This window comes from Phragmites australis, chromosome 4, assembly GCF_958298935.1.
Source record: "Phragmites australis chromosome 4, lpPhrAust1.1, whole genome shotgun sequence".
NCBI lineage: Eukaryota > Viridiplantae > Streptophyta > Magnoliopsida > Poales > Poaceae > Phragmites > Phragmites australis.
The window spans coordinates 26,515,230-26,525,643 of NC_084924.1; positions in this window are offsets into that span (position 1 = coordinate 26,515,230).

Here is a 10,414-nt window from a genome sequence, read left to right on the forward strand (position 1 = left end):
CTCACATCTATTACATAGACTAAGTACTCATCCTTCATCTCCTCTAAAACCATAGCACTATGGCTCTCAAATGAGTGGCACAATAGACTCAAGTGGTTGATTCAAACTCTTTCATAGTCCTATTTTATAGGTTTAGAAAACTTGACCCTAAGTTTTTTAACTTGTTACAAAAATACCCCTCTCCTATAATACACTCTTACTTACTAACGAGGATATTTTGGTCCATTTCTTGTACCGTCCGTCGAACGGTCGCAGAGCCTTTACGACTTAGCTTCGTCTCGACGCAAGCTTCACGATGGTGTCACATACTCCTCTAAACTTCCCACAGTTTTGAAGCCTAGCTACGAAACCCTCTGCACGCTTCTTAAAACATGACTTACCACTTGCTTACACCTTAAGCAAGCGCTATGATATTGGCATGTGTACTTTGTCTTGCGATCCTGACCGTCGTCAAGTCTCTTCCGCTCCCAATCTCTCGAGCCATCTTGTCACTTGCACTAGCATCCCATTCGCTTGACTTTATCAACACACTATCTTCATCCTCCGTTTTATGCTTTCCATGACCACTACATGTATAACTAGGATCACCCTTGACTCCGCCCGACCTCGTTGATCATCCAGCACTAGGCACCCGTTTAACCCCGATCATCCGTTGTCGACCATCAAGTTGTATCCGTCACCTGCACACCATGAGATAAGCAAACATATTTCTTCAACTCCAACTCTAGTTAGTCCATAATCAAAATGCTCAAATTAAACTCAAGCAATCCAAAACTTGATAAACCAAATTAACATCTTGTCAATCACTCATCACATATAAACCAAGGCACGTTTTAACTTGGTTTCTCAATCTCCCCCTTGATGAGTGCATTAACAAAACCTCAAAGCATAAAGATTTTGGTTTGAAGAAGATAGGCTCATCCAAGTGACAAAAACTCAAGAAAGAACAAAAGCATGTCACTTGGCATAAGAAAAATTGCATAAGGCCTAAGAGAGGCAAAGACAATCCAAAAACCTCAAAAGAGTAATAACAACTCAAAAACACAAAATCAAATGATCCCTCTTGATAAATGCACATTTTTCATTTATGTAAGATTTTTCTTTGATTCGGTGCAAAATTTCATTTCCCCTGTTTCATTGATCTCTTTCCCTTTGGTAATGCAAATATTAAGGACAAAATATTATGCAATGCATGAACATGTAATGCTAATGAGGCTTTTACTAGTATACCATAAAGCATTTGTAAAAGCTAGAAATATCAAAGGGCTATAGAAAGTAGAAGATAGAGCTCACAAATGCACAAAGGCTCAAAAAGAAACAATGACATAAGAACATGAAGCTGTATAAGCTAAACCTAAAGAATTAGTTGGTGTATTTAATTTTACATAGCCGAATCATATTCAAAGCGACCACTACATAAACATCCACTCGTCCCGAGATAATACAAGAATTAAGAACTCACTAACTTCAATCTCAAACTAGTCAAATAAATATTCATGACAGCAGGCTTTGCAAAATCTCACATATGAAACCGAGACTTAGTTAGATCAGGTGATTTAAAATAAAATTGAGCATTTGGCACATTTTTTTTCATTTTTATCCTCAAGTTGTCTCTTATCCAAGCAAAGTGTCACGCGACTGAGTACAGCAAACACCTTAAGACTTCATGACAACTGTATTGGATCACATTTTAGTACAAGATACTTGATTTCATAGGATTATTCATATTTTCACAAAGAATCAAGTTTTCATATGATCAAGTCAAGTAGTGTCTTTACGACACAAGAAACATATGTTACCCCAATGTTCTATCATGAGCTAAACATCTGGCAAAGACAGAAAATATAGTGCAATATTTCCCAATCCACTGACTTGAACCAAGAAGCATAGAGCAAGATATTCATCAAAATAGTCTTAACACAAGTATTGATTAAACCGAAGCAATTACGAATATGGTGATTAAGAATGTAGCATTTCATAGTCTACATGATTCATAAAATTGCTAAATTTCATCTTAAGGAAAGTTAGCTTGCTTGAAATATTTCATGTCAAATTATCAAGAGAAGCTTAAGATTAAAAGCTTGCTTTGCATAACTATTCAACTTAGTCTAAATTCAACACTAGCAATCAAAAATGCTAAAGATATACAAGTCAAAACTCAACTAATATGATTATCTTACATGATGTGATCCAATGCAAATGCAACAAAAGTAAGATAGAGTATATAAAACATAACTCCCCCTCACACAATGCTATAGGGATGGCACACACCAACCGCTCCCCTCAAATAAGCAAATCTAGTAGCATCTAGAGGCTTGGTGAAGATGTCGGCTAGCTGGTGTTAGGTATCGATGTATTTCAAGTCTATATCCCCCTTCTCATTGTGGTCTCTCTGAAAGTGGAATCTCAGATCTATGTGTCTGGTTCTAGAGTACTGGACTGGATTATTGGTTATGCTTATGGTACTAGTATTGCCACACAAAAGTGACACACTCTTGAAACCTAACCCAAAGTCTCTCAAGGTAGAAATCATCCACAAATTCTGTGAGCAATAGCTAGCGGCAGCTACATACTTAGCTTCAGCAGTAAACTGCGTAACACTAGACTGCTTGCAAGAAGACCAACACACAATAGAAGTACCCAAGAAATGACACGTACTAGAAGTACTCTTCCTATCAATTGTACACCCAGGAAAATCCGCATCGAAAAAACCTCGAAGAGAAAGTGAAGAGAAGGCAGAAAACCAGAGTCCATACTCGAGAGTGTGCTTGAGATACCTCAGAATGTGTTTCACCGCTTAATGGTGAGACATACTCGGTGAAGCTTGGAAGCGCGCGCAGAGGCAGACGGTGAAGTGGATGTCCGGTCTTGTTGCCGTCAGGTACAGGAGGAAGCCAATCATGCTTTTGAACTCCCTCTGGTCCACCACTTCACCATCTTCATTTGGATCAAGCACAGTCGAGGTAGCCATCGGTGTCGCCAAGGGATTCACGTCGCTTATGTCAAACTTCTTCAGCAGCTCCTTGGTGTACTTCATCTGGTGGATGAATGTACCCTGCTTACATAGCTTGATTTGAAGTCCAAGGAAGAAGTTGAGCTCACCTATCATCGACATTTCGAACTCCCTGCTCATAGTTTCTGCAAACTTGGCCACAAGTGTATGATCTGAATGAAGATGGTGAAGCCCATACAAAGCTTTCTGAAGCTTGTATACACTATGTGGGTATTTGGTGTGTTCAAAGCCTAGGGGTTGCTTGACATAGACCTCTTTCTGTATGAAACCATTTAGGAATGCACTCTTGACATGCATTTGATACAGCTTGAAACCCTGGGATGCCATAAAAACAAGAAGGATCCTAATGGCTTCTAGCCTAGCTACCGGTGCAAAGGTCTTTCCAAAGTCTATCCCCTCTATTTGAGTGAAATCCTGAGCTACTAGTCTAGCCTTGTCTCTCACTACAGACCCATCCTCCCCCGTTTGTTTTTAAAAATCCATTTGTGTCTATGGTGGGAATATTATGGGGTGTCTCTACAAGAACTAAAATTTGGTTTCTCTCAAAAAATTTGAGCTCTTTATGCATGACATTGACCTAATTTGAATCAGATAAAGCATGTCCAACATCATAGGGCTTAAAGGAAGCAACGAATGCAGAATCAGTAAAATGAGCGTGGTGAGTAGACTTGGACCTAGTTACCCTCTCATCGAGATCATTGATCATCATGTGTGGAGGGTGTCGCCGCTGAATGTATTGAGGAGCCTCACGCCTTGAGAGAACCACCCCCTCAAACACAGCTGATGTAGGCTCGAGAGCAGTTGAAGTTGAAGTAGAGGCTGCAGGACCCTCTGCTGGATTAGAAGAAGCAGGAGCCAGCTCTAGAGCAGGTGTGGTCGAGAGGAGTAGTGGATCATCCTCATCATCACCAAGAGCTGGAAGGTCACTATCTACAAAGATTCTCTCCTTCATCTCCTGATCACCTAACACTCAAAGGCAGAACTAGCGTAGTGAGTTGATTCATCAAAAGTCATATCACAGGATTCCATGATAATATTAGTGTCAAGATTGTAGACCCTGTAAGCATTACTATGAAGATAATACCTCAAGAAAATGCCATCAGAAGAGCGTGACTCTAACTTGTCAAGATTGTCACGCTTTAGGATGAAACACCGACAACCAAAAACTCTCAAATGTGAAACTTTTGGCTTCCTCCCAAAGCGCAACTCATAAAAAGTCAAATTTATGATCGAGCGCAAGAAAATCCGATTGGAGATATAGCACGTAGTACTAATGGCCTAAACCCAAAACTTTCTTAGAGTCTTATGCTCATCGAGCATCGTCTTAGTCATCTCTACCAAAGTCCTGTTCTTTCTCTCAACCATGCCATTCTGCTGAGGAACGTGTGGGGCGAAAGTTGATGCTCAATGTTATGTTCAAGATAGAAAGCATAAAAAAATAGTTCTTGAGCCCGGTGCCATTATCACTGCGAATTGTTTTCAATGTACCAGGAAGTTTTTTTGAATAATCTCAAAGCCAAGCTCCAGAAGTGTAAGAACACTTCATCCTTACTCACAAGAAAGAAAACCCAAGAATAGTGAGAGTAATCATCAACAATGACAAGTACATACTACTTCCCACCTGCCGAACGAACCCGGGAAAGACCAACAATGTTCATATGGAGAAGTTTTCTCAATCGTTCAATCATCACTAGATTAACAAGTGGGTGAGGAGTGGCAACCATCTTGCCATGCCAACAAGGAGCACAAAGAAGGTTCTTCACAAACTTGAGCTTGGAAAATCCTCGGATCAAGCCAAAGGCACTCAAACGAGTAAGCAGATCAAAGCTCATGTGCCCTAGTCTCTTATGTGGAATCCAAAGCTCAAAAGAAGGTTGGGCGATTAAACACTGAGAAGAACTAGAAGACTCAGAAAAATTGGTTCCAAAAAATCTCTCAACTCGAGAAATCTTGTAAATCAAAGCACCAGAAGAATTAAGAACTCGAGAAGTATCGCTCTTGAAGCGTACTTCCAAGCACTCATCAAGCAACTGAGATATATAAAGCAAGTTGTATCCTAGATGCTCAACTAAAACCACATCTTTGAGAGTAAAAATCTCATTTACCTTTACTGTTCCTTTGGCCTTCACTCTACCTTTCCGATCATCCCCAAATGTGATGTACTTGTGATCCTTAGAAGCATAGAAATGCGAGACCCAAATTTGTACTATTGTATGCGCATTTTATACTTCCAGCAACGAGAAGAATGACTTCATAAGATGTTGAAAATTCAACCAAAAAACCAAAACAAAAATCACAAAGAAATACTGAAAACTTGCAAACTTACAAGAGAACTAATAGAGAGAAATTAGAAGGAGGTGAATTTAAGAATGAGAACAAATAAACTTCATTACTCCCAAAGGTTCCCTATTTTAGGCAGATTATAAAGATTTTTCTCTTAAAAACTCGCACCTATTACTAGATTAAATACTCATTCTTCTTCTCCTCTAAAACCCTAGCACTAGGCTCTCAAATAAGTGACAAAATAGGCTCAAATGGCTGGTTCAAACTCTCTTATAGCCACACCTCTCTATTTATAGGCATAGGAAACTTGACCCCTAAGTTTTATAACTTATTACCAAAATACTCCTATCTTGTAGTACACTCCTATCTACCACCGAGGGTATTTTAGTCCATTTTATGCTCTGTCCATTGAACGACTGCGACGTCTTCATGACTTAACGTTGTCTCGACGCAAGCTTCACGATGATGCTACATACTCCTCCAATCATCCCACGGTTTGGAGGCACAACCGCGAAACTCTCTGCACACTTCTCAAAGCGTGACTCGTCACTTGCTTACACCTTAAATAAGCGCTCTGATGTTGACACGTGTACTCCGTCTTACGATCTTGACCATCGGTAAGTCTCTCCTGCTCTCGATCCCTTGGACTGCCTTGTCACTTACACCGACATCCCTTTTGCTTGACTTTATCAACACACCATTTTCATCCTCCGTTTCATATTTTACTTAACCTCCATATGTACAGCTAGGATCACCCTTGACTCTGGCAGACCTCCTTGATCATCCGGCACCAAATACCCACCTAGCCCTGATCACCCATCGTCGACCGCCAAGTTGTATCTGTCACCTGCACACTATGAGACAAGAAAACATATTTCTCCAACTCTAACTCCAATTAGTCCATAATCAAAATACTCAAACCAAGGTTAAATAATTCAAAACTCGACAAACTAAATCGACAACCTTCAATCACTCATCACATATAAATCATAAATCAAGATATATTTCAACTTAGTTTCTCAGTTGGCAAAAGCAAACTACACGTTACAAATTATATAAAATATAAATATTTAACTAGCAGGCCAGTGTACCACAGACTGTAGATGGATTATCTCGTATCTCCTGGAAGAAAAAACCAAAGCCGAACGCATGCCTGGCTCGAAAACATAATTAAAGAAAAAACCAAAAGAAAACGAGTCCCAGACCGGCCTATGACTTTGCATGTGAATAACTTAGCAATTCGATCTTTCCTTTTCCAAATGAAATGAATTTTCTATTTCAGAAAGAAAGGAAGAGTGGAAGAAGCCCAGCCCTGTGAATCCGCTGAATAAGAATAGCGGAGTTGGAGCCGATGGCATGCTGGCATGGGGGCGTTGAACACGTGTCCAAACACCTTGTCTACGTGGCAGAATGCCCGGTGCTGTTGCGAATTTGCCAATACCGAATTTACGTGCATGAAATTCGGAATTTAATTAGTGTATGCATCTAATTCGGAATTTAGTTAGTGTATGTAATTTGGAATTTTTGACAAAATGTTTACAAAGATCTAGCATCTTCGAGTGGAATTTTCCATCTGTTCTTTTTATACAATTTGTGTATTTTCTCCGCTGCTTGGACACTCGAGACAATTCTGTTGCATTCTTTTTTCTAGTATATGAATGCACACAAACCACGTGTCTCTCGGGCAACGATAAAGCTAGAATGAAAATAAACGGTGCACCACTTAAGCATACATATAGTTTTTAAGCTGCTTAGTGGTGCATGTTTTTCAAAGGGGTATATCTGTTGAGACTGGTTTAAAGAATAAATCAGTCTCATTTATTTGCCGGGCCTAAAAATTAATTTTAATTTATATGACTTTATTGATAATAATTATTACAATATACATATTTTAATCAAATAAGTTACCTTACAAAAGTGACTTTCTAAGGCTAAAGAACCTAATAACTCTAAATGAACTACGTATACTCTAATCCTTTACAACCTCTCCATATGCATGATCGACGTAGAATGCATCTTAGAACGATCAATTCTCAGCGAACTTCTTGATATATTCTCCAATTGAGTGTTTGGTGATAATAAGAGTGATCACTTATTGTATTCAGCAAGTTGTAAAGGAAATAATATGCATATGAATGCTTAATAATGATATGTCAATATGACTCTTTGCATAAATCCATATTTAATTAAAAGGATTTGAAAAACAGTAGTAATTAAGTAAATAACTATAAATAACCAATCACATAAAGATTCCAACCATAATAACTTAACCATCTTTCCAACACCTCAACCAAGCTTCTCACCACCAAGGCTGAACAGCTAAACCATCTCAACCACAATTCCCTCCATGATTGATAACACCTCAACTATGATTCCTACCATTATAGTTGAGCAGACTAACCAAACCTTCAAATTCTAATCATGATAGGTTTTTCATGTCACTCGTAATTGTGAGCATGAATATTTAACCAATTTTATACTCTGCAGAGATTGTACACTTTACCAATAAAACATGCATACTCACTAAAGTTTCATCACCGCGTAAATACACCTCAACAATGAAAGCCCCCTCTTACACCAATAGAACACCATGGAAGCACACCCTTCCGTTACATCAAACATAAACAGAGAAATGTCACCCTATGAACTAGTCCTTAGATTTCAGCAAGACTACCACAATTCCAACCATGTACCGATCTCATCATACTTGTAGGACTGAGATAGACGACTAGAGTAGGGTGAATAGGTGCCTTACAGATTTCTTATGAAATAGATAGCATACTCCTTGTTCACCCAACGTTTCTTAAAAACACACAAACAGAAACAAAAACTTTAGAGAGACAAAGCGAGAAAGGAAGTTCTAAGGAAACATGACTCAAAGGATGAAATATGAACCACATGCTCTATTCAAAACCATTCCATGTGTCTTTATGCATAAAAGCTTAAAAGTTGAATGAAGAATAAAGCAAAAAGACAGTCATCAAAAGAAACAACTCTCTAAGTTGATGGTCTAGAGGTAAGGGGATTCGAAACCCTTTCAAATACATAGTATATGAACGTTTATACCTCTAGCAACAGGAAGAATTATTTCTCAAAGGTGGAAAAACTGCAGCTCAAAAAGAAAAACACAACCGAGAAAGGAAAACTTGCTAACTTGCAAGGGAACCAATAGAAATAGAGAGAGACTAGAAGGAGGGGAATTCATTTATATGCTAAAATATAAACTTCATTACTCAAAAAGATCAGCCCTATTTTAGGTTGATTACAAAGTTGTTTCTCTCACAAAAGCTGTAGCCTATTACAAAGACTAAGCTTATCCTCTCCTCTCCTCCAAAACCTATCGCTAGGCTCTTAAATGGCTGACTCAACCTCTCTATAGCCCTATCCCTCTTTTTATATGCGTAGGGAGGTGTCTTGGCCCTTAAGTTTCCTTGTTCCCAAAATACCCCTCATTGGTAATGTACTCATACTACCACCAGGGCATTTTGGTCCATTCTTCGCTTCATCCATCGAACGGTCACAACTTCTTCACAACTTAGCTTCACCTCGATACAAGCTTTACGATGATGTCATGTGACCCTCCAGTCCTCCTGCGGTTTTGTGACCAAACCACGAAACCCTAGTATGCTTTTCAAAGTGTGACTACCCGTCACTTGCTTTGCCTCAAATAGGTGCTCCGATGTCAACGTATGTACTCTATCTTGCAATCTTGACTGCCGGTAAGTCTCTCATGCTCCTGATATCTCGGATCGCCTTGTCACTTGCACTGGCATCCCCTTTACTTGACTTCGTCAACATGCCATCTTCATCCTTCTCTATTCATGCTTTGCTTGACTTCTACGTGTACCACTAGGATCACCCTTGACTCCACCCGGCCTCCTTGATCGTCCGGCACCAAGTCTCCTGCTTGGCCCCGATCATCCTACCTTCGACCACCAAGTTGCATCCATCACCTGCACACCATGAAACAAGAAAACATGTTTCTTTCAATCCAAAACCATCTCCAGGTTAGCTCAAAACAAAAATCCTCAAATGAAAGCACATCATGCAGAATTCATGAACACTGGATGTTCCAGTGTGTTCTGCTCCTGAATACTGGACCATCCGGTGAGTTCAACTTCATTTGCGCACATAAAATTTGTTCTCTGCAAGAAAATCTCCGATGCGATGCTCTGGTGAACTCATGTCCATCATTGAATCATCCAGTCAGTTCACACACACCAGACTCGTATTTACAACCTCTTTGCTAGAATTTGTCTGGTGAATAGTCCGGTGCGCACAAGGCATAAGCACCGGAGCTTTTGGTGCCTTTATATCTACCTGACTCGCTTATGCACCCTCTCTACAAGAATTAGTACGGTGACATCGCTTACCCTCACCGGACCATCCGGTGCACTACTCCTACTATTCTTTCTGCGCTGGAATGTTTCAGTGCTCCCTTCAGCTTAACACCGGACAATCCGATGACTGTAAAATCCCAAGCACTGGATGATCCGGTGAGGTAATTTTCCTTGGACTCACACCAACTCCATTGTACTTTGCAACAATGGTTAGCCATAAGCATAATCATGCATAAACACACTCATGCCAAGCAAGTTCCACTCAAAACCAACGTTGTCAATGACTCATCACAAACAAACCAAGGTACATCTCAACTTGATTTCTCAATGTCCCCCTTGATGAGTCCATTGGCAACACACATGAAGATCAAGGAAAGAGTTGAAACACAAGAACCAATAAGCACCTCTAAGTGATCCAAAGGCCAAAGAAAAGCAAAAACAAGATCACTTAGCATAAGATGGAACTGCAAAAGCCCAAAACCGAAAGCCAAAAAGAAGCAATCGAAGCTCATGACATTAGATTTTCTCCCTCTTGTATCATTTTTATCTCCCCCTTGTTGACAATGGATTAATCATGAATGCACAACGGTATAAATGAATGCAAAAGCTCCCTCTTTCTAATGCAATTTCGCCCATTTTACTCCCCCTTTGGCAATGCAAAAGATGTGCGAATGCGATGCAAACCTACAAAGCTTCTCATATAGATCACAAAGCACTTGAAAGGACTAGAGATGTCAAATTACTATGAGGAGTAAACTATATAACTCAAAGGCGCAAA